This window comes from Sus scrofa, chromosome 7, assembly GCF_054392235.1.
Source record: "Sus scrofa isolate SSC_HxYL_T2T_F1_AM1 chromosome 7, Sscrofa_HxYL_maternal_Yorkshire_Landrace_v2.0, whole genome shotgun sequence".
In the NCBI taxonomy this organism is placed as follows: domain Eukaryota; kingdom Metazoa; phylum Chordata; class Mammalia; order Artiodactyla; family Suidae; genus Sus; species Sus scrofa.
The window spans coordinates 55,064,468-55,087,425 of record NC_139389.1 but is presented as its reverse complement, the minus strand read 5'-3'; the positions used below and the strand labels follow the sequence as shown (position 1 = coordinate 55,087,425).

Here is a 22,958-nt window from a genome sequence, read left to right as displayed (position 1 = left end):
CCCCTTGGAGGCTTCTGAGATGCTTAATTCAGTGGTCCCCAAATTTGCTGCCCATTGGAATCATCTAGGCATGTTTAAAAGCTAAGTTCTGGCTCCCATCTCCCGATATTGTAATTTACCAGGTATGAGCTGCAGCTCAGGCATGGGGAGTGGTTTTGTTTGTCCTTTTTTTTTCTTTTCTTTTTTTGCCAAACCCACAACCTACAGAGGTCCTTGGGCCAGGGATGAAACCCATACCACAGCAGCAACCCGAGCTGTTGCAGTGATAGTGCCAGGTTCTTAACCTGCTGTACCACAAGGAAACTCCATCATTAATCTTTTTATATTGAGAAGATTATAGATTTACACATGGTTTTAAGAAATGATAGATTCCAAAAAATAAATAAATAATAGATTCCTTAAATTCTTTACCCAGGGCCACCCCCAGTCTTCCAGAACTTAATACAACATCACAACCATCTTATGGATATCTCTACAAGCAAGGTTTGCCACATTTCCATCACCACTGGGATCTTTCCCTCTTTTTGGCCTTTTATAACCCCACCACCCTCCCTGCCCACTCCAACCCCCTCGTTAATCTCTTGGGAACCACTAATCTTGTCTCCATTTCTATAGTTTTGTCATTTCAAGGGGTAATCATACAGTGTGTAACCTTTGAGGATTCGCTTTTTCCACTCAGCATAATTCTCTGGAGATTTAGCCAGGCTGTTGCAGGTGTCAGTATTTGGTTCCTTTTTATTGCTGAGTGGTGCTTCCTCATATGGATGTACCACAGGTTGTTTAACCATCTGGATTGTTTTCAGGTTTTGACTATTATGAAACTGCTATACACATTAATGTGCATATTTTTATGTGACCACATATTATCATTTCTCTGGGGTAAATGCCCAGGAGTAGATTTGCTGGGCCAAGGTTAGTACATATATAGTTCTTAAAGAAAATGCTGAACTGTTTCCAGAGTGGCTGTATTATTTTTACATTCCTGACAGCAGTGTAGGAGTGATTCTCTTCCTCTGCATCCTTGCCATCCTTTGGTGTTGTCATCACTCTTTTATGTTTTAGGGCAGTGATAGCACATTGGGGTGTTTTGGTTTTTGGTTTGTTTGTTTGTTTTCTTTTTCAGGCCACACCTGCGGCATATGGAGGTTCACAGGCTAGGGGTCCAATTGGAGCTGCAGCTGCTGGCCACAGTCACAGCCACAGCCACAGCAACTCAGGATCCAAGCCGAGTCTGCAACCTACACCACAGCTCACGGCAACACGAGATCCTTAACACATTGATCGAGGCCAGGGATTGAACCCATATCTTCGTTAACCGCTAAACCACGAAGGGAACTCCAGCACACTTTGGTTTTCACCTGCACATCTCTGGTGGCTAATGATGTTGAACACCTTTCCCTGTGCTTATTTGCCACCATTTGGTGAAATGTCTATTCATGTCTTTTTCCCATTTTCTAGTTTGAATATTTATTTTTTACTGTTTTTGAAAGTCCTCTGTATATTCTAGATGCTAGATACCTTTGTCACATTTGTGGTTAGCACATGTTTTCTCCGTCTTGTAACTTGTCTTTTCATGTTTTTCAGGAGAGTTTTTCCACAGAGCAAAAGTTTTAAATTTTGATGCAGTCCGGTTTGTCATTTTTTTTAATGGATTGTGCTTGACATTATTCAAGGACCATCCAGTATCATGCGCTAAACAGACATTGCATCAAAGAAGATAGAGTCCCACATTACAGAAAGCTTTCATGTTCAAAGACTTCCATCGAAAATCTTCCCTCTGTTTTGTTGTTTAGATGTGTTGACTTTTAAAAGATGTTTGTGGTTTTAGAGAAACCCCATGGACATAGAGATGGACTTAAAACTTACAAAGATGTGAATTGCAAGACTACTGTTGCTTACTATAGACAAGCTTCTGTTAAAGAGCTATTTACTCCTGGGCACATGGAGTTGGTGCTCATTTCTGCACTGTCACACACAGGGCATACAACCTCACCAATAAATCGTTCATTGTATAAAGAAAAAAAGGAACTGTTGTCATGTGGGAGGAGGTCAGGAAAAGGCTCATATGTCCCCAATGGAATTGCAACTCATTCATTTGAATGGAATCACTACTCATTCATTTGAAAAATAAAATAGGGAGACTTAAGCACAGTCCACGGGGATTATAAATTATGGGCAGTCTGTTCCCTTGTTTAGAATATTTGGGGAAGAAGAACTTTTGTATAGTCAGAGCAGTGAGTTTCCAGTTACTGAATATTTTCAAGCAGACTCTGGACCACCATGTAGCAGGGGTGTTGGAGAGGCAAGCCAGGCACTTTAAGGTATACGAGATGTATTTTGAGAGCCTATCCAGTCCTGGTGTCTCTGGCATCATGACCTTTGTCCAAGGTAAAATACAGAACTGTCCTGGGAAGAAGAACATAGGTAGGACTGATCCCAAGAAATTAAGAAAGAGCACCAGGAAGGAGCCAGATAAAGGAAGGAGGTCCTTGTCTAGACTAAGTTGGATTTATGGAGTTGGAAATGCCATTGAAGGGAGGCTGTTTTGCTCTTGATAAAGAGTTGGGGAAACTGTATTAGATATGCTAGACAGTGATGCACTATGAAATCGCAGTGACTTACCACGAGCAAAGTTTATTGCTTCCTTGTGCAAAGTCCTTCATGGATGTCTCTGGTAGCGCATCCTCCCCCATGGGAATGACTCCGTGACTCAGGTTCCATCCATCTGGTTGCATGTCCCTTCAACTCATGGCCTCTAAGGCCCACAGGAAGGGGGAAGGGAGTGCAGGAAATATACCCGCCTACTTTAGACGTCCCATCCCTGATTATTTCATGCATCACTTCCACTCACATCCATTAGGCAGAATGGATCCCACAGCCAGTCTAGTTTCTGGGAGGACCACCCAGATAGTTATACACCTGTAGCTTGTGCCACAAGAAGCCAAGACTTAGAGGGGTGCCAAGATTTCATTATGACCACTGTGTTATTATGACCAGAACCAAGATTAGATTCTCGATAGGATGAACTATAGGGTTAAATATGGTGTGTGGTGAAGCCTTCTACAGCTGAGTCCAGATCCTTTTCTGCCCCTTCCCCCTTGGCAGCCAGAACTTCTATGAAACATCTGTTTATAACTCCCTATGCTCACTTCACTTTATATCTCTGTTCCTGCTGCTCCTGCTGCCCCTGCTTAGGTGTGAATTCCTTCTACTTCTTCACCTATCTCCTCTTTGCCTACTTATTCCTTCAGACTCAGCATCTGTGCTTCCAGGAAGCTGGTCTTAATCCCCTGATGCCCTGCTCTCCAGATGGGTTAGATATCCTTCTGTGCCTCTGCATCCTGTCCACCTCTAACATCACAGGTGCTGAAGGTTATGTCACCATCCGTTTATGACTCTGTTTCCTTCACTAGATTGTGGACTTCTTGTAAGCAAAAGACATCATTCAGACACTCAAACATTAATACAGCAAATCTGACTTTTTGTAAGCAGTTTATGAATTTTAACAATTATAAACTTGTATATATAAATTGTAAAATTGTATATACTTACTAGAATTGAGACTTTCTTGATTCTTTGTATGCTAATTTTGGGTTTTTTGTTCGCTTGTTTTTTTGTTTTGTTTTGTTTTGTTTTTTAGGGCTGCACCTGTGGCATATGGAAGTTCCCAGGCTAGGGGTCAAATTGGAGCTACAGCTGCTGGCCTATGCAACAGCCGTAGCAGCCTGGGATCCGAGCCACATCTGCGACCTACACCACACACCACAACTCATGGCAACGCCGGATCCCCACCCCACTGAGCAAGGCCGGGGACTGAACCCACATCCTCATGAATACTAGTCAGATTCATTTCTGCTGCTCCACAACAGGAACTCTTGGTATGCTAATTTTGGATTGTACTCTGGACATTTTGAAATTATAAGACTCTGAGTCTTGTTTGAATTCTATAAAATGACGGCATTTCTGCTTTAGCAGGCTATCAACCTAGTTGGTTTTAGGCAGACCAGCTTTCTGTAGGTGGGTTCTATCTTCAAAGCCTTTGCAGTACTCGTCAGATCCAGCTGATGTGTATGCCACCTAGTGGCCAGTCTGTGGGCCCTGATCTCTCCTGTGGTTCATTTTTTTCTGATCCACTCTGCATGGTCAGCTTAGAAATAAGCCCAGATTCTTAAACAACTTGAGCAGCACTCCCAGCTGCCTCTTCTCTGAGGTCTTCTGAGATCTCCCTGGTACTTTCTGGTTCCCTGAAATGCCCTTTTTGGACCCTCATCTGCTGTGTATTTCCCATAACTATACCTGTGTCTGGGGCAGTGGGGGTCACTGAGATAGATTCCCACCCCCAATTTTGGGGGAGCGTGTGTGGGTTTTTTTTTTTTTTTTTTTTTGCCTTTTCTAGGGCCGCTCTGGCGCATATGGAGGTTCCCAGGCTAGGGGTCTAACGGGAGCTGTAGCCACCGGCCTAAGCCAGAGCAACGGAGGATTGAGCGGCGTCTGCGACCTACACCACAGCTCACGGCAATGCTGGATCCTTAACTCACTGAGCAAGGCTAGGGATCGAACCCGCAACCTCATGGTTCCTAGTCAGATTCGTTAACCACTGCGCCACGACGGGAACTCCGTGTGTGGATTTTAAGATCAGTGATTCCATACATGCAACAAGAGGGAATGAAAAGGTTTATTATTTGTATTCTGAACAGTCAGGGAGGGCTCCCAAGCTGGTCTGAAAATGGCTTGAGAGAGCCAGGGAAGGAGGCTGGCTTGGTGCTTGTGATGCAGGGGTCAGGCTGGAGTAGGAGTTCCTGCATGCGGCCTGGAGCTCCATGGTTTGAACTGCCTGCCAGTTACAAAGGAGTATCTGAGCTTTCTATCAGTTTTACCCAGATGTGGGGCAGAAAGGGAGGAAGGAGTATTGAGGCTTGAGAGCTATGAGGGATCAAATAGCAAAAAAAGAGAATCAAATCCTTTGTTACAAGGAGCAAATGGCAAGAGGACAGAGAAAAAGCAACAAACATTTGTATTTTCTTGGGTGAGTTCTGTCAGAAAGGAAGAATCCTCTTCCTCAGAGTTTTTAGGTACCTGTGGGCCAGCTCAGGCTGGGTGGAGTGAGAGAGTAAGGAAAAGAAAAAAAAGGAAAAAGAAAAATGGGGTTATTTCCCCCATTCTCTGAATGTCGGGAGACCCCTTTCCCACTCCTCCTGTCAGAACTTAAAGGGCTTCTTCTAGAGCCTTTGTTTTCCATCCTTGCCAAGGCTCATCTCTGGGTCTGGGGTCCTTGAGTCCAAGCCAGGAGATACCAGGAAGAAAAGTGTCAGACTCACCGCCAGTCTAATGGTACTTCAAATTGTGGTCTTTTCTCCAGTCTGCCTCCTACCATTGACTTTTCATGGTAAATCCCTGTTCTGTGTATTCTCTCCAGCTTTTATAGCTGCATTCGCTGGAGACACATGGTTACCCACCCCATCTTACATAGAACCAGAAGCTATCTCATTTCATTTTGTTCATCCTGGGCCTAGCACAGGGCCTGACACATGGAAGGGACTTAGCATATGTTGACTGAGTGAAACAAGTTTCTGATAACCATTCTATGATCAATTCTTTTCTTCTCTTCTTGGGAAAGTGAGGCATACAGAACAGATCTAGCCTAAGTTTATAACAAGTTTTTTTTCTTGTTGAATCTTTAAATCAGATAAGTATTTCAAAAACCAAAGTTGCTATATCTCTGGGAAGGGTTTGGATTGCATAGATATCAATGAAATTACTTTTTTTTTTTTCTTTTTTGGCCATGCCTGCAACATGAAGAAATTCCAGGGCCAGGGATCAGACTTGTGCCACAGCAGTTACAATGCTGGATCCTTAACTAGCTGAGCCACCAGGGAACTCCTCAGTGAACTTTTTCTTAAACTCTCTTACCTGTTCTAAGATTAAAAGAAAATAAAACAGAACTGACAAAGTACTTCCTTTAGTTGCAAGTGTTTATAGCCTAGTTACCACCCAGACAGGCTGAGCCGTAGGTTTAAAAGAAATTCTGTGGAGCTCTGTTGCCCATTCATCCGTATGCATATAAATTATTGGATTCTTTTACAATCTGAGTGCCAGAAACACCCACAAGTACTTGAATAGCCAGCTCTTTTATTGCTGCCTCTTTAATCCTAGGCTGCTGTGACCCTTGCCGGCAACAGAACTTAGCCAGCAAGTCCAACATGAAATTGACCAGGGCTCATCTTTTCTGTTTTTGAAGTTGGCTTTGACAGGGACCACATGAGTCAATGGGACCTCTGTGCGTGGATGGGATTCCCAGGAGAGTCAGGAAGGAACGGATGATTCGTTAGATAAAACAGCCCAGAGAGAGTCTGCTTGCCTTTTAAATTCGTGTCCGTGTGAGAAATTTTGAAAACTGATGCTGCTGAAGACAAAATTCCCATCATGAGCTAAACAGGATCCCTGACAGAGAGGAAACCCAAGCTTCTGAGAAGCAGGATCCAGTTCTCTTTACATGGAGGCCACATCGGTGGAGAATGGCACCCAGCCAACTAGGGTGCACACTCTTTCAAATGAATCGGAGGCTCAGCCCCCTTCTGAAGAATCTTTTTTCACTCTGATTCCATAAGAACAAATCAGTTATCTGCTCTGAGTGATCGAATGCCGTTTCTCTCTGAGTCTGCTTTTCTCTGCTCCCTTTTTGTTCTATCTAGCTGCTTTGGCTTTTTGAATGGCTTTTTCTGTCCTGGTTTATCACAGGGATGAATTGCATCCATATCAGGAGTTCTCTCTTATGGCAGGCTTGGCACCAAACGGAGAAGTTAAAACCCTCCCTCCCTAAGTCAAATCCAGTTCCAGGGGGCACCAAAGAGCCATCCATGCACTTTGGATGCAGTGGTTTTGGTTTTATCTCCGTTTTGTATTATTTGCTGCAACCTGGAACATACTTGACTATGCGAGAATTTTTATCGACATAGGACTGGTATGGCCACAGAATCTACTCCCTGGGATTTCCTATCGTGGCACAGTGGTTAACGAATCTGACTAGGAACCATGAGCTCCTTGCTCAGCGGGTTGAGGATCTGGCGTTGCCTTGAGCTGTGGTGTAGGTTGCAGACGCAGCTCGGGTCCTGCGTTGCTGTGGCTGTGTCGTAGGCCAGCGGCTATAGGTCCGATCTGACCTCTAGCCTGGGAGCCTCCATATGCCCTGGGAGCAGTCTTAGAAAAGACAAAAGACAAAAAAAAAAAAAAAGAATCTACTCCCTGTCCCCCTACTGCAATCCCCCAACCCGGTCCTCTGGATTTGCTGCCAGTTAGTCCCATGTGACTCGAGGAGGGCTCCTGTGGGGGACTTCCGTCCTCTAAAGTCCCCCGGCCCCCTTAGGGGGAGCTCCCTGCTGCCATGTCTTTCCGGTTGCTCCCTGGGAATGTTTGTGTCTTTCATCTATATCTGGATCTGGCACATGGGAGGAGAGGGTAACTATGTCAGGGATTTTTCTTCCTTTATTTCCCCTCTCCTCCTGAATGCACGTATGGCAGATTAGAACCATAACTACGTCTTCACCACAAGTATTGTGAGTCCCTGCCCTGTGAAAACGGCACAAAGTGAAGCATATTTGTTGCAGAAAAATGAGAAGAGATGAAAAGAAACATCCCCACATTCTTTTCAATAAAACAATCGGGCTGAGGTCCCTTCCCTCCCTCTAGTCTTTCTGACTCAGCTCCTGCTCAATTTCATCAAGTTCTGGTCTTGCCTGGTATCAGGATGGTGCCCTCACAACCGTCATTTTTATTCCTCAACCACTTTAGTGAAGTTGCTTTTTAAGGAAAGGCTTTTTAGGGCCACACCTACAGCATATGGAGGTTCCCAGGTGAGGGATCCAGTTGGAGCTATAGCTGCCGGCCTACACCACAGCCACAGCAACTCAGGATCCAAGCCCCATCTGCCACCTACACCACACCTCACAGCAATGCTGATTCCTTAACCCACTGAGTAAGGCCAGGGATACTAGTCGGGTTTGTTAACTATTGAGCCACAACAAGAACTCACCCAGAATTCATATTTTTAAAAGGTCTTCCAGTTACACAAGCATCAGCAGATCCTAGCCCTCCCGGACTCCAAGCTGTGGTTCTGTATCTGAGTCACAACTAGGTCCACCTGTGGGACAGCAGGGGCTGCTCTGCCACCATCTAGGCTGCGCCACAAACTCTGGTCTGCATCCCTGCTGGGGAGGAACAGGCAGCCTAATGTCTAGGACTAGGGCAGCAGGCAGTGCCATGTGGAAGTTTGATGTCAGCCGGCCAGGTGCTGTCAGAGTTGTATTCTAAAATCTAAACGTGATCCTCAAAGTGGGGTCCCACCCAGACCTGCAACATCAGCAGCACTTCGGAACTCTAGAAATTCACATTCTCTTCAGGCCCACTGAAGCTGACTCCAGGGTTGGGGCCAGCAGTGAGTTTTAACAAGCTCCCCAGTGATTCTAATGCACTATGAAGTTTGAGAACCACTGCTTTCAATGTGTGCTCTGGATTCTTCAGGATTCTTCGGTAGGTTTTTATTTACAACCTCATTAAAATGACTGTGGCACCCAGTTCAGAGAATTTTAAGATGGTTCGGCAACTCCAAATATGTCCTCAAACCTCATATTACACTATAGGGGATTCCTGCGTTAGAAATTTATCCCTTCAGGTTTTTATTTTATTTTATTTAAACTATTCTCTTTTAAAAGGTAAAGATTTGGGGAGTTCCCCTTGTGGCTCCGTGGTTAGTGACTCCAACTAGGAACCATGAGGTTGGGATTTGATCCCTGGCCTTGCTCAGTGGGTTAAGGATCTGGTGTTGCCGTGAGCTGTGGTATAGGTTGCAGACATGGCTCAGATCTGGCATTGCTGTGGCTCTGGCGTAGGCCGGCAGCTACAACTCTGATTAGACCCCTAGCCTGGGAACCTCCATATGCCAAGGGTGTGGCCCTAAAAAGACAAAAGGACAATACATACGTACATACATATATACATACATACATAAAAGGTAAATATTCTGCTTAGTAAATTCACATAAAAGCGTCCGTGATACCTGTCATGTTCTGCTTACTGTGGCTAGGAGGGGAGAGGAAGACATCACGAAATAAGGAAATAGCTGAACCAAGATAAGTATTGCCTGGAGATGGCAATTTTGCTTAGGGCTGGCATTTCCAGAGCTTATGAAGTCACTAGAGTAAAAGCATTTATTTGAACTGTGCCCAATAGCTTAATTTAAAAATAAAATAAGGATGGGAGTTCCCACTGTGGCTCAGTGGTGATGAACCCGACTAGGATCCATGAAGATGTGGGTTCGCTCCCTGGCCTCGCTCAGTGGGTTTTAAGAATCCAGCATTGCCGTGAGCTGTGGTGTAGGTCAAAGATGAGGCTTGGATCCTGCCGTTGCTGTGGCTGTGGCATAGGCTCTGATTCGACCCCTACCCTGGGAACTTCCATTGGCTGCACATGTGGCCCTAAAAAGCTGAATGAATGAATAAATAAATAAATAAATAAATAAATAAAATAAGAGAATGGAAGCGTGAGTTCACGGGGATTTATGGTGGGCGAGACCTCAGTTCATGTGCTGGCACCAACTAGCTAAAATCTTAGCTAAGTTACTTAAACTTTGTGTCTGTAGAATGTGGTGATATAATCCAAGACATTGTTCAATTAGAATTTGGTTGCAAGTGACAGAAAGTCCAACTCAAACTGGTTTATGACAGAAAAAGGTAATCTATTGGCTTTTGTAAATAAAAAGTCTAGAGATAGTTCTGACTTTAAAAACAGCTTGATCAGAGTTCAGAAGAGGCCACGAGAATGCAGTGGGTCTTCATTTCACTCTCTGCTGCTCCGTGTGTTGGCTTCATCTCCAGCCTATGCAAGTTGGCGAGATGGAGATGGCAGCCTCAGCTCCCGCCAACATGTCAGGGTTCAAATTTGGATCAAGGGCAAACCCCAGAGCCCAGACCAACCCCCCAAAGGAGACTGATTGGCTCTGATTTGCATCCCTTGAGTTATATGCTTAGCCCTGAGCCGGTCTCTGACCACAGGGGAAACTGATGCTCTGGATCAAATGCCAAGTCTGTGTCCTACCCTGTCCCTGGAGCGGGGGTGGTGAGAGGTACTGCCCATGCCACAGAAACCACAGGGGATGGAGGTTGGGAGGGGTGGCTCCCCACAAAACATGGGAGGGGAGGTTGTTACTGGAAACGGAGTGAATGGAGAGGGGCTGGCCCGGAAACCGCACATGTCCACCACAAGGATCTTGGTTCCCACATCTGTCACTCTGTGAGGTCCTCCCATGGCCCAGAGCGGGGGCCATGTTCACCAGACTGCCCTGTAAACGGAGCATGGCTTGGCCTTGGGGAGGAAGGGGTCCTGCTTCTATTCAGGATGACTAAACACATCCCCTTCCAAGCCCCGATGGAAAGGCTGTCCCTGATAGAAAGGCAAACCTGTCCGGCTTCTTGTTCTCGTGAGAACACACGCAGCCCTGTCCACACCGCTCCTGCTGGCCTCTCCTGCCTGCTCACCGCCATCTCCCCATCTGCCATCCTCTGTCCCCTGGGCTCTTCCTTGGCACGTCCATCTCTTTCTTTCTCCCTTCATCTCTGATCACCTGTGTTTCCTGTCTGTTCTTCTCTGCTGCCTCTCTGTTTCTCTCTCCACATTGCTGATTGGATGCCTCTGTCTGTCTCTTTCTTCTTGCTCTCTCCAAGCCTCTGTCTCTGCTTCCACTTCTCTCTTGCTGGGATTCTGCCTATCTCTGTCTGACTCATTCTTTCTTATATTGTCTGTTCTTCTCTATCTCTATTTAAGTACCTGCCTGTTTCATTCTTTGTATCTACTTCCCTTTCTCATCTGCCTTCATCTCCGATTTTTCTTTTTTTTCTGAAATAGACAATTCTTACTGCTCTGGACGAAAGCAGGTCATGCTCACTCCGCATGTTTCTTAGCCAACGGGCAAACGGTTTGTAAGAATGGAGGAAAGACCTCAAAGGGGAGGAAATAGATAGAGGAAAATAAAGCATTGATGGGATACCTGAGGCATAGCACTGCCAGTAAGGGGTTTTTTGAGCCAAAAAATACACAGCATGGGCACATGTACAAACTCGCATATTCAAGTCATAATCCACCTTCAAGCAAGCACTGACCTTCTCCATCACAATTACAGTTGGATTTGGTTGACTTTTTTTAATTTTTTATTTACTTTTTCCTAACTGAATAGCAGCTCTCTGGGTCTATAGGCAGTCTGGATTTCTGTAACTGATATCCAGTCTCAGCAACAAATGACCTGACTGCTATAGGACACCTTCGTGTCCACCCTGTGGACAGCTTAGCCCCAGGTTTCCTGGTAGTGGTCACCCAGGTCCTGCTCCTCAGTGACTGACTATATCTCCAGTGCTCCACTCAGCAGGGAGCCTTTCTTACTGTTGAGCTGCAATCTCCAATTCCATAGGAGACATGGCTGGGTTTTGAAAAATAGAATGTTTTTGAAACATTAGAAGGAAATATCTATCCAACAGGTGTGGCACCCAGATTTTACTTCCTTATGCATATAAAACTTTGCTTCATATAGCTTCCTTGAGGACAACCCTAATCTTCAACGAAATGAGTTAGTCTTCACTTAATCATGTCTGCATTTTCAAGGGCTATGCATTGGCTTCTGCCATCAGTATGCTTTTTAGGGCCACACATAGCATATGGAAGTTCCCAGGCTAGAAGTCAAATCGGAGCTACAGCCGCTGGCCTATGCCACAGCCACAGCAAACCAGGATCAGAGCCTCATCTGCAACCCACACCACAGCTCACAGCAATGCCGGATCCCTGGCCTCACTCAGTGGGTCCGGGATACTAGTGGGATTCATTTCCACTGCTCCACAATGGGAATTCCCACTAGTGCATCTTGTAGCTACTTGATATAAATGACAAAAAGAGTGTAAGGTCATAGGATCTTTTCTCTCTCCAACTTGAACACTTAGCTGCTCTCTTATGGTAAACAAATTAACCTTTGTGAGTTCCAATTTCCATGTTAGTAAAATGAAGGATAACAGGTGCCCAGCCCAGAGCCTGGTACTTAGTAGATGCTGATAAATGTGTTCATTAATATAGGAGAATGATGTTCTGCTTTGGCTGCCCGTGAGAATCAATGAGAAGCTTTTTTTTTTTTTTTTGCTTTTTTGTTTTTGGTGTTTTTAAGGCCGCACCCACAGCATGTGGAGATTCCCAGACTAGGGATCAAATTAAAGCTGTAGCTGCCAGCCTACATCACAGCTACAGCCACATGGGATCCAAGCCATGTCTGCAACCTATACCACAGCTCCAAACATCACTAGATCCTTAACCTACAGAGCAAGGCCAGGGATCAAACCTGCATTCTCATAGATGCTAGTCAGATTCGTTTCTGCTGAGCCATGATGGGAACTCTGAGAAGCTTTTTAAAACCTGAAGCCCAGGAGTTCCTGTCGTGGCAAAGTGGTTAACGAATCTGACCAAAAACCATGAGGTTGTGGGTTCGATCCCTGGCCTTGCTCGGTGGGTTAAGGATCCGGTGTTGCCATGAGCTGTGGTGTAGGTTGCAGATGCGGCTCGGATTTGGCATTGCTGTGGCTGCGGTATAGGCCAGTGGCTACAGCTCCAATTCGACCCCTAGCCTGGGAACCTCTATATGCCACAGAAGCGGCCCAAGAAATGGCACAAAAAAAAAAAAAACCAAAAAACAAACAAACAAACAAACAAAAAAACCTGAAGCCCAGGCTGTAGATTAGACCAATTTTTTTTTTTTCTCCTTTTTAGGGCTGCAACCTTGGCCTATGGAGGTTCCCAGGCTAGGGGTTGAATAGGAGCTATAGCTGCCAGCCTACAGCACAGCCACAGAAACACAGGATCTGAGCTGAATCTGTGACCTACATCACAGCTCACGGCAATGCTGGATCCTTAACCCGCTGAGCCAGAGATCGAACCCGCAACTTCATGGTTCCTAGCTGGATTTGTTTCCGCTGCACCATGATGGGAACTCCCCAGATTAGACCAATTATGTAAGAATTTCTGGGTCTGAGACCTGGCAGCAAATATTTTTTAAAATCCTGGTGCTCATTCCTCTCCAGGTGATTTCAATGTACAGCCAAGCCTGACAACTACAGATATAAGAGGTGGTTTACATTAGCTGGGTGCCTTATGTGTTTAATAAAGGGTCAGGAGTTCACATCATGGCTCCATGGTTAAAGAACCTGACTAGTATCCATGAGGACTTGGGTTTAATCCCTGGCCTCGATTAGTGGATTAAGGATCCTGTATTGCCATTAGCTGTGGTATAGGTCATAGACGTGGCTCAGACCTCACATTGCTGTGGCTGTTGTGTAGGCCAGCAGCTACAGCTCCAATTCAACCCCTTGCCTGGGAATCTCCATATGCCGTGGGTGTGGCCCTAAAAATACAAAAAAAAGGGGGGGGGAGTAAAATGCCCCCTTTTAAAAAGTGTGCTTTCAGACTCCAGTCCTCATGAATGAAATGTCTCCAATGTCTGAAGATCGCCTGTTCCTTAGGGTCATCTGAAACAAAAAATGACCTATCAGAGTTCTTTATTTGGTCAAGGGAAAGTACATGTTAAACATTTAGTTCAACAACACGCAATGAATATTTTCCAGGTACTGAGAATTGTGCTAAACCAAAAGTCTCTATCTTCAGAAAATCATCTGTAACTGAAAAAGACACACCGCAAGTAAAAAGCAATACTTCATGAAACAAAACCAAACCAAGCAAAAACTTCCTTTCCTTGAAAGTCGATGCCTTTAAGCACACACCCTGCCAAGTTAATTTTCTGCTGAATATTATTTCTCCTGCTGCCTGTAATGAGGGGCCTGAGAAGAGGAACAGGAAGTTTGCACTCATGTGGGAGGTTTGCTGGAAAATTGTGTGCTAAGGAAATCATTTCAGTGGTCAACATTGCTAACAAAAGTGCATTGAGCTTCCCCCCCCCCAAAAAAAAAAATTGAACAAGTTTTGTACTTAGTGGTACCCAGCGATTTTAATCTAAAAAATTGTGTGTACATTTATGAATTTCTTCCTCATTTTGATGACACTGTTGTCACACTCTGGAAATGAGATGTGTTTCTGTTTTTCTTTGTTCTTTGCTCTGCATTGGTTGTTCCCAGTCTGGAAAAGAGATGTAATCTTCAGAAAGGAAATAGATTAAGGGGGCTCCATTTCAAGAGAGTCCATCAGAAGCTCCACTTGTATCTTCTTTACTCTGAAGCCTTTTCTGTGCGTCTCATGTCTGCTTCCTACATCTCCACCTTTTGCCTCCCACTCTGGATCCCCAGGATCACATTAGGGCTTGTTTTCCGCTGGCCGCTCAACTAATACTACTCTCTAAAGAATTCAAACTGGCATCTGGTATTCATGGACTATCTAATGGGAAAAGATTTGGAACCAGGAGGCCAGAGTTTAAGGCCTTGTTTTATTCCTTACCATGTATACGACACCAAGCAAACACAACAGTCTCTTTGAGCCGCTGTTTCCTTGTTTATAAAATGAGTGATACCAACATTAATTGTTGTAAAAATTTAGTCAACCACAGGCTTATTTGTATATGTGGTACAAATGTCCCGGGCTATTTTGTAACACCCTGAACTGGCTTGATTTTTTCCTTTGGAAATATTTCACCTTTAATATGAAAAATCTATAAATGACTTAAATGAACCAACTGAATTTTTTCATTATCCTGCAAACGACCCCTGCCCCCCCAGCTCACACCTTAGTGCAGTCCAGCCCCTTTGGAATAGGTAACCCTAAATGCACCAGGAAGAAAGATTTCAAAATGTGTTGCCTTATTCTTTTTTCTTTTCCCAGGTAATTTATTACAGAGATCCAGCTGGGCTTTGGAGTGAAATCTGGTGGCTCTGCAGAGGGTGACAAAGGCAGAAATGGAGCTGTCTTTAAACAAACAGAAGGAAGGGCAGAGAGACCTCTATATGCCTGCCCTCCCTGCCACACACTGGGAGCATCGCTCAGGGTCTGGGAGTCAACTCAGCAGCCTCTGCTGACGTGTCCCCACCACCAGCTCATGGGGAAGCTGGCCTCCCACACAGCAGCTTAGTCCCAGATCAGCGGTTCCCAGTGAGCGGTAAAAAAACAAAAAACAGCAAGAAATGGCTTTCCAAGTCCTCTTTCATGGAGACGAACAGAAATGGCAAAGACTATTTTCATCATTACTGCTGTAAAACGTTCTGATGTTCTAGGGAGATAAAAGGTAAGGATCGTCCAGCCCTCCCACCTCTATCTACCCTGATCCACCCATAGCCACCCCACCTGTAAAACTGTTCCACCTGGTCTTTATAAATTCCCCAAAGGTCCAGATTTCAAACTAACTATCTCTGAAATATGGAGGAAGGTTGTTCTTCTCTCTTGTCCTCTGCTAAGAAGTTCAGGGAAGGTGCTAATATTTACTGAGCTCCTGGCCGATGTCAAGGCATTTTCTCAGTATTTAATGTTCATGATGGCACTTTAAGGTACGTATTCTTATGCCTATTGATGGGGAGACTGTGCATCAGAAAGATTAAGAAATTTATTCAAGATCACATTGCAAATAATTGATGGGAGTTCTCTTGTGGCTCAGCCGGTTAAGGACCCAGTGTTGTCACCACAGCAGCAGCTTGGGACACTGCTGTGGCATGGGTTCAGTCCCTGGCCAGGGAAACTCCAAATGCCATGGGCGTGGCCAAAAAACAATTGGTAAAAACAGCGTCTTAACCCCATCCACCTCGTTCCTTCCATTAATTGATCTTCCAAAACATGATTGGAGAGAAAGTATGGCATAAATTACCACTGTAGTTCTTCAGTTGGTTAAACAGAAAAAATATTGAGCTTATTTTCAAATCAATCAATCAATCAATCTTGGTTGTTTCCTCCCAAAGGCAATATTGACTTGTTTAAAAGAAAACCTTAAAAATGAAGCTCTGTTGATATTTGAAAATGACCATATTTTTTCTATATGTGTCATTGAAACCCTTGAGAAGGCTAGAAAATTCTACCACTTCACAAACCCTCGGACCTGACAAGGGGGGGAAAGCCTTTTTTGCAAAGTCAAGACACAGTCCTTCTTGGCTCATGAGCGTGTGGGGATCAGTTGAAACATGTCTGAAAGCAATTTATTGCCAGTATAGAAGTTAGCAAATCATTACTCAGATATGATGAAGTACTCATAAAAGTATACTTTCTAGTGTTTTATATGCCTAAAATTTACATTAACAAAAAGATTTATTATGTTTCTTTTACATTTTCCAATTTTTATTGAAGTATAGTTCATTTGCAGTGAAATGACAGATCTTCAGCACACAGTTCTGAGTTTTAGCAGTCATGTACATCTGTGTAACCCACACCCCATCATGCTACTGAATACTTCCACACACCCCCAAATATCCCTCAGGCCCTATCTCTGTCAACCCCTGCCCACCCTACCCCTCCATAGACAACCACTGTCCTGATTTCTTCTGATATAGATGGGTTTTGCCTTTGTTAGAAGTTCATATAAATGGAATTGGTGTGTATCTCTTTGTACCTGGCTTCTTCCATTCAGTGTAACAATATTGAGGCCCATCCATGTGTTGTGGGTATCAGATTTTCTGTGTGATTTTCTGTTCTTTTTTATGGCTGAGTAGTATTCCTTTGTACGGAAGGATCCATTTTGTTTATTCATTCTCCTGCTGATGGACACTTGAGTTGCTTCTAGTTTGTGGCTATTCTAGTTGTTGAAGCCAAGGCTGGGACAAGAAAAAAGAACTAGGTAAAATATTTTGAAATCTGATTTTCTTCCTGGAACATTCTATTTTAGGAATAAAACTGCTATGAACATTTATGCACAAGTCTTTTCCATGTCCAGTGTTTTCATTTCTCCTGGGCAAATACCTAGACGTGTGTTTGCTGGGTCAGAGGGTAGGTGCATGTTTAACTTTACCAGAAACTGCCAGACCGATTTTCAAAGTGGTTGTACAGTTTTACATTCCCCTCATGACATGTGAGGTTCTCTTGCTCTACATCGTTGCATCCTTGGCAGTTATCCCAAATCTCCTCTGACTTCTTTCTTTTCTTTCCCTTTTTTTTTTTTTGTTTTTGTTTTTTTTGTTTTGTTTTTGTTTTTTAGGGCCACACCGTAAGCATATGGAGGTTCCCAGGCTAGGGGTCAAATCGGAGCTGCAGTTGCCAGCCTACACCACAGCCACAGCAACTCGGGATCTGAGCCACATCTGTGACCTACACCACAGCTCACGACAACACCGGATCCTTAACCCACTGAGCAAGGCCAAGGATAGAACCTTCCTCCTCATGGATGCTAGTTAGATTCATTAACCACTGAGCCTCTGACTTTCATTAGCATTTGCATTTTCTTGATAACTAAGGATGGGTTTTTATGTGCTTACTGGTATATCCTCCTTTCTGAAGTGCCTGTTCCAGTCTTTTGCCCACTTTGTTTTTTAACTAAGATCACGTAATCACAACACCCAGCGATAACCATCATTAACATTTTGGTCTTTTTTTTCCCCTAAGTATTTACTAATTTGCAAATGTCTTCTTTACAAAATTGAATCTGTATTATATAAACTGTTCTGTAACCTATTTTTTTCATTTGTGATTGGTCATGAACATTTTTTTTTCTGTCCGTAAATACACTTCTTTGTCATCATTTCTTTTTCCATGAATAGTCATTGTGAAACTGACAGCACTAACGGCCTGAACCCAGCCAGAACACAGATTGGGACTTGAACCCACGATTTTAAATTCGAGTTACCCTGTACCCGAACTCACCAAGGCTCAGTTTCTTTATGCCTCCATGCAGAAGGAATTCAGCAAGAGACAAAGTGATAGGCAAGGAACAGATTTATTAGGATAGGATACTTGTAAGAGATGCAAGCGGGCAGGCAAGGAAGCTCTGCCCCAGGATGCTGTGGGCCACAGTTTTATCATCCAAGAGTCATGGGGTTGGAAAGGCCTGCCTCTTCCTTTCTGGGAGTAGTAGCTCCTCCTTAGTATCAGGTAAGGTGTGTATTCAAATCAGCTGACAGGAAGTCTTCAAACTCTTGCCCTTGGTCTGAATCCGAATGCAGGCCTTGTCCCATCCCCCACCCAATGACCTGAGGGAATCTTGCACCTCCACTAAGCAGGCCTGCCTTTTCTTAATGGTCTTCTTAAACTTACAGTGTTCTTCCAACATCTCCTAGGTTTCCCTCTTTATCAATAATCCCCTATTGAGACTTCTGCAACCACCTGTAGCAACTCTATCCCTATCAATTGCAGTTTCATTCACAGTAATAGCCCAGACAGGATACACTCCAAATGCCTTTCACTTGGTGGGTGGATAAACAAAAGGCAGCTTATATCTGTACGGTGGAAGACTACTCAGCAATAAAAAGGAATGGACTACAGATAAATGTGTCATACATGCAGAACCATTATGCTGAGTGAAAAAAAAGCTAGACCCCAAAGTGTAAATGCAAACTAAGGTGAAAATGCAAAAATAGTGACAAAAAAAAAAAAAAAAAAAAAAAAACTTGGGCCTGAGAGATGGATTGCCAAGAGAGAAAATAAAATCTTTGAGGAGAAAATATTCTATATATTGATTGGAGTTATAGTTTCACTGGTATATGCATCCATCAGAACTTGTCAGGTTATACCTTTAAAATGAATGCACACTGAGGCAAATTATAGCTCAATAAATTGATTTCCACAAAAAGCATTGTTAAGGAAATGCAATATAGGATACAGGCACTGAAAGAAGCAAAGCAAGCATGGCAACACAAAGAAAAGAGAGGAATTAAGTAGTGAGAAGCCAGGAAGTATAGGAAGTTGAGATAAGAAAGTAGAGTTTTTCTTTCAGAAAAAAAAAAAAAATTTTTTTTAAGTTGAATTAGGGCTCTTCGTTAAACCTCATTGAAGTTTAAGCCAAGAGGGTGACTTATTCCTCATAGCATACAAAAAAAAAAAGGGGGGGGGGATTGGACAATTGGAGCCTGAGACTCAAGGCTGTCCGTTTTGATCCTTTGGCTAGAGCCGGCAAGCAGGCTTTTCTAGGGTATGTGTGTGTATGTGTGTGTGTGAGAGAGAGATGTGTTGCAATTAATTTTTTTCCTACATAGATAGCCAGTTGTTTTAGCACCATTCGATGGAAACATTTTCTCTCCTTATTGAACTTCTTTGGTTGTCTAAGATTTTCTATAAATATGATAGTGTCACTGCAAAGATACTTTTACTCCTTTCTTTGCAGTTTTATGCCTTTTGTTTCTTTTTCTTGTCTTATTACACTGTTGGAGACCTCTACTAGGAGGGATGAAAGTGGACATATTTGTCCTGATCTTAATCTTAGGGAAAGAGTTCCCAACGTGGCTCAGCGGTTAACGAATCCGACTAGTATCCATAAGGATGCTGGTTCGATCCCTGGCCTTGCTTGGTGGGTTAAGGATCTGGCATTGCCATGAGCTGTGGTGTAGGTCACAGATGCAGCTCGGATCATGCATTGCTGTTCCTACATCTATAGAGATGATCACATGATTTTTCTTTTTTATTCTGTAAATTGTAACAATTTGTATTCAAATGTTAAACTAACATTGGGTTCCTGGAATAAACATCATTTGATCATGATAATTATTATTTTTCTCTGTTCCTGGGCTCAATTTGCTAAAATTTTGTTAAGGACTTTTATATCGATGTTCTTTTTTTTTTTTCCTTTTCTTCTTTGGCCACCCCGTGGCATATGAAGTTCTTGGGCCAGGGATCAGATCCGAGTCTCAGTTGCAACCTAAGCCATAGCTGTGGCACCACTAGATCCTTAACCCACTTTTCTGGGCCGGGGATCAAACCTATGTCCCAACACTCCCAAGATGCCTCCAATCCCATTGCACCACAAGGTGAACGCCCATATCTGTGTTCTTGATAATATTGGTCAGCAGTTTGGGGGGGGGTGTTTTAATGTCTTTTGGTTTTGATATGAGTAACTCTGGTCGCATAAAACAAGTTTGTAAATGTTTCCTCCATTTCCCTTCTATTTTCTAAAAAGCGTTGTGTAGGATTAGTATTATTTCCTCTTTAAATGTTTGAGATAATTCATCGATGAAATTTTTGTATGTATATGTAAAACCCCTTGTTTGTTTCCCTTCTTTCAGGAGTTAAAGCCCTCTCTGACTGTTGTCCAGCGTCTATTTTATGTACTTTACCTAGTTTTGTGGTTGTTTATAGTGAGAGGGCTGTGTGGTGCCAGTTGCTCCATCATGGCTAGGGCAAAAGTATCTGGTAATAAGCTTGTTTAAGTTTATGTTATTATTAGAGTAATTCTAAATTCAGTAGATTCAGTATTACCTTGGTATTGAACCCATCTCAGTAGATTGTCCTAATTGCATTTCTACCGGGTCTACCCCCAAATTAAATATGAATGTAATTAGTATAATTCAATGTACAATTTCATTGTAATGACTAGTACAATGAAAGGCAGCTTAGACTCGATAATTAACGTTGCTTTTACTCATTTCAACATTGATATGCTTTCTTGTATGGAATACAAAGTAGCAAAGTAGCAGCGTTATAGGTAGGGTTACTGTGTGTAACTCTGATATGCTTCAGGACAGTGTTTGCATTCCATCTATTATGCTTACTGATAGGAGAAAAGTTTGACAGCCATTATTTCTGAAACATCTTATATGTTTCAGAAAGGTTATTGATTAAATGTGCTAAACCATTTTAATAAAAAAAAAAAAGCATGTATAATTCTGGTATGTTTGCCGAAATGAGATGTTTCCCTGTAGGATGTAAAAGACCTTTGCTATCACAACTCCTGGGTGGCTTTGCCCCTGCTGATTTTCATCATGGGATTGGACAATGTAGAAAACAAATCATTTTCCAAAATGATACATAATATCTAGGTCAAGTGGATTTGTTAGGCTCATATCTCGCTCCATAAGGAACCATGCTGGAAACCCAGTACTTTGCTTATAAAGCCGAGTCTGGGCCTAAATCTACTTTCTTAGACAATCAAATTACTTCACCTTCCTTTGTGGAATTAAGTGGGAGTATTAAATAATAAAATAAAAATTAAAACCTACTGGGCAGATGTGATTTTTGCTTTCACTTAGAGTAGGTAAAATAGTTTTAGCCTATGCTCCCTTAAAGCACTCCACCCTTTGGAGAGCCCCAAGACCCAAAGTCTGCATCCCACTTCTGGGCCCAAAGGGAGGAATCATCAGAGCTGGGGGTTACCATGGCTATCCCAGTGTGAACTTTAAGCTGGAATAGATTATAAAACAAAACCAAACCCTGGCGTTACAGGTTGTTATGGTGACACATGCTATGTAAAGGTAATGTTACATCCTATGAAAAATCTTCAATAATATTGCAACATGAAGAACATGTACGAACACTCTAACTGGGGAAACTTTTTTAAAAAAAAGCTATAGTGGAAAAAATAAAAATCATGATAAAAATAAATAAATAAAAAACACATTATAATGCAATGAAACAATTACTATGTTCCTTTATTGCTAACACTCGTGAATTCTGGCAGGGGTAAATTTTAGCTAGGATTACTCTAGACTTTTTCCTGCCATCTGTTCCCATTGAAATTACCGTTAGAGCAATTATGGAGGGTCAAAGAATTGTGTTAAATCTCCGCCAACAAATTCACAGTTAAAAGAAAAAAAAAAAAGATGGATGGTTTATTTAATCCAGTGGATTACAAACTCATGGTTCTTCAAAATCACCAGGCAGCCTTTAAAATTTTAAATGCCCAGGCCTCATCCCCAGCAATTGGATTTGGTTGATCTGAGTAGAGACTAGTCACCAATATTTTTTCACAGAATTTTTTGAAATATAATTCACATTATACAATAGAATTCACAGTCTTGAAGCATGCAACTAAGGGGATTTTGGTGTATTCACAAAGTTGTACAGCCATCACCACTCCCTAATTCCAGAACATTTTCATCTTCCCCCGAAAAACTCCTACTCATTGATAGTCACTCCCTGGTCCTTCCTCTTTCCAGCCCCTGGCAACTATTCATCTGTTTTCTGTACCAATGGATTTTGGTTCTGGACATGTCATGCATATGGAATCGCACAGTATGTGGCCTTTGGTGACTAATTTATTTCATCTAATGTATTTTCAAGGTCATAACTTACTGTAGCATGAATCCATACATTATTCCTTTCTATAACTGAATAATATTCCATCACATAGCTATATCACATTTTGTTTATCCATTCATTAGTTGATGGACCTTTGGATTGTTTCTATTTTGGCCATTATGAATACTGCTGCTACGAGCGTTCATAAACAAGTTTTTGTGTGGATTCTCTTGGGTATACATTTAGGTGTCAAATTACTGAGTCATATGGTAATACTATGTTTAGCTTTTTGAAGAACTGCCAAATTGTTTTCTAAAGTGGCTGCAATATTTTACATTCCCACTAGCACTGTGTAAGGATTACAATTGCCCACGGAGTTCCCATTGTGGTTCAGTGGAAACGAATCTGACTAGTATCCATGAGGATGCGGGTTCGATCCCTGGCCTCAGTCAGTAGGTTAAAGATCCAGCATTGCCGTGAGCTGTAGTGTAGGTCACAGACACAGCTCTGATCCCAAGTTGCTGTGGCTGTGGCTAGGCTGGCAGCTGTAGCTCCCATTTGACCCCTAGCCTGGGAACTTCCATATGCCGCAGGTGTGGCCCTAAAAAGCAAAAAAAAAAAAAAAAAAAAAAGGAATTACAATTTCCCCACTTTTTTCCCAGTAACACTTGATGTTGTCTTTTTGATTATAGTTATCTAAATGGGTATGAAGCAGTGATATGTCATTGTGGTTTGGATTTGCATTTCCCTTATGACTAATGTAGAACATCTTTTTTTCTCTTGCTCTTTTTTTTTTTTTTTTTTTTTTTTTGACAGTGCTGGTGGCAAGTTCCTGGGCCAGGGGTTGACCCTGAGCT

General features: G+C 42.9%; 1 long non-coding RNA gene across 3 annotated transcripts in view; it reads left to right on the top strand.

The window, feature by feature from the left end:
• Positions 1-22,958, top strand: part of LOC110261540 (uncharacterized) — a 67,875-nt gene that overhangs the window by 5,230 nt on the left and 39,687 nt on the right. For 2 of the 3 annotated variants that reach the window (XR_002345760.2, XR_002345762.2), the window contains exon 2: positions 14,848-15,247. This is a non-coding gene — a long non-coding RNA (uncharacterized LOC110261540). Of the gene's footprint in view, positions 1-14,847; positions 17,147-19,485; positions 20,744-22,958 lie in introns of those variants that run through there. The other variant, XR_014810263.1, reaches the window with a different exon arrangement.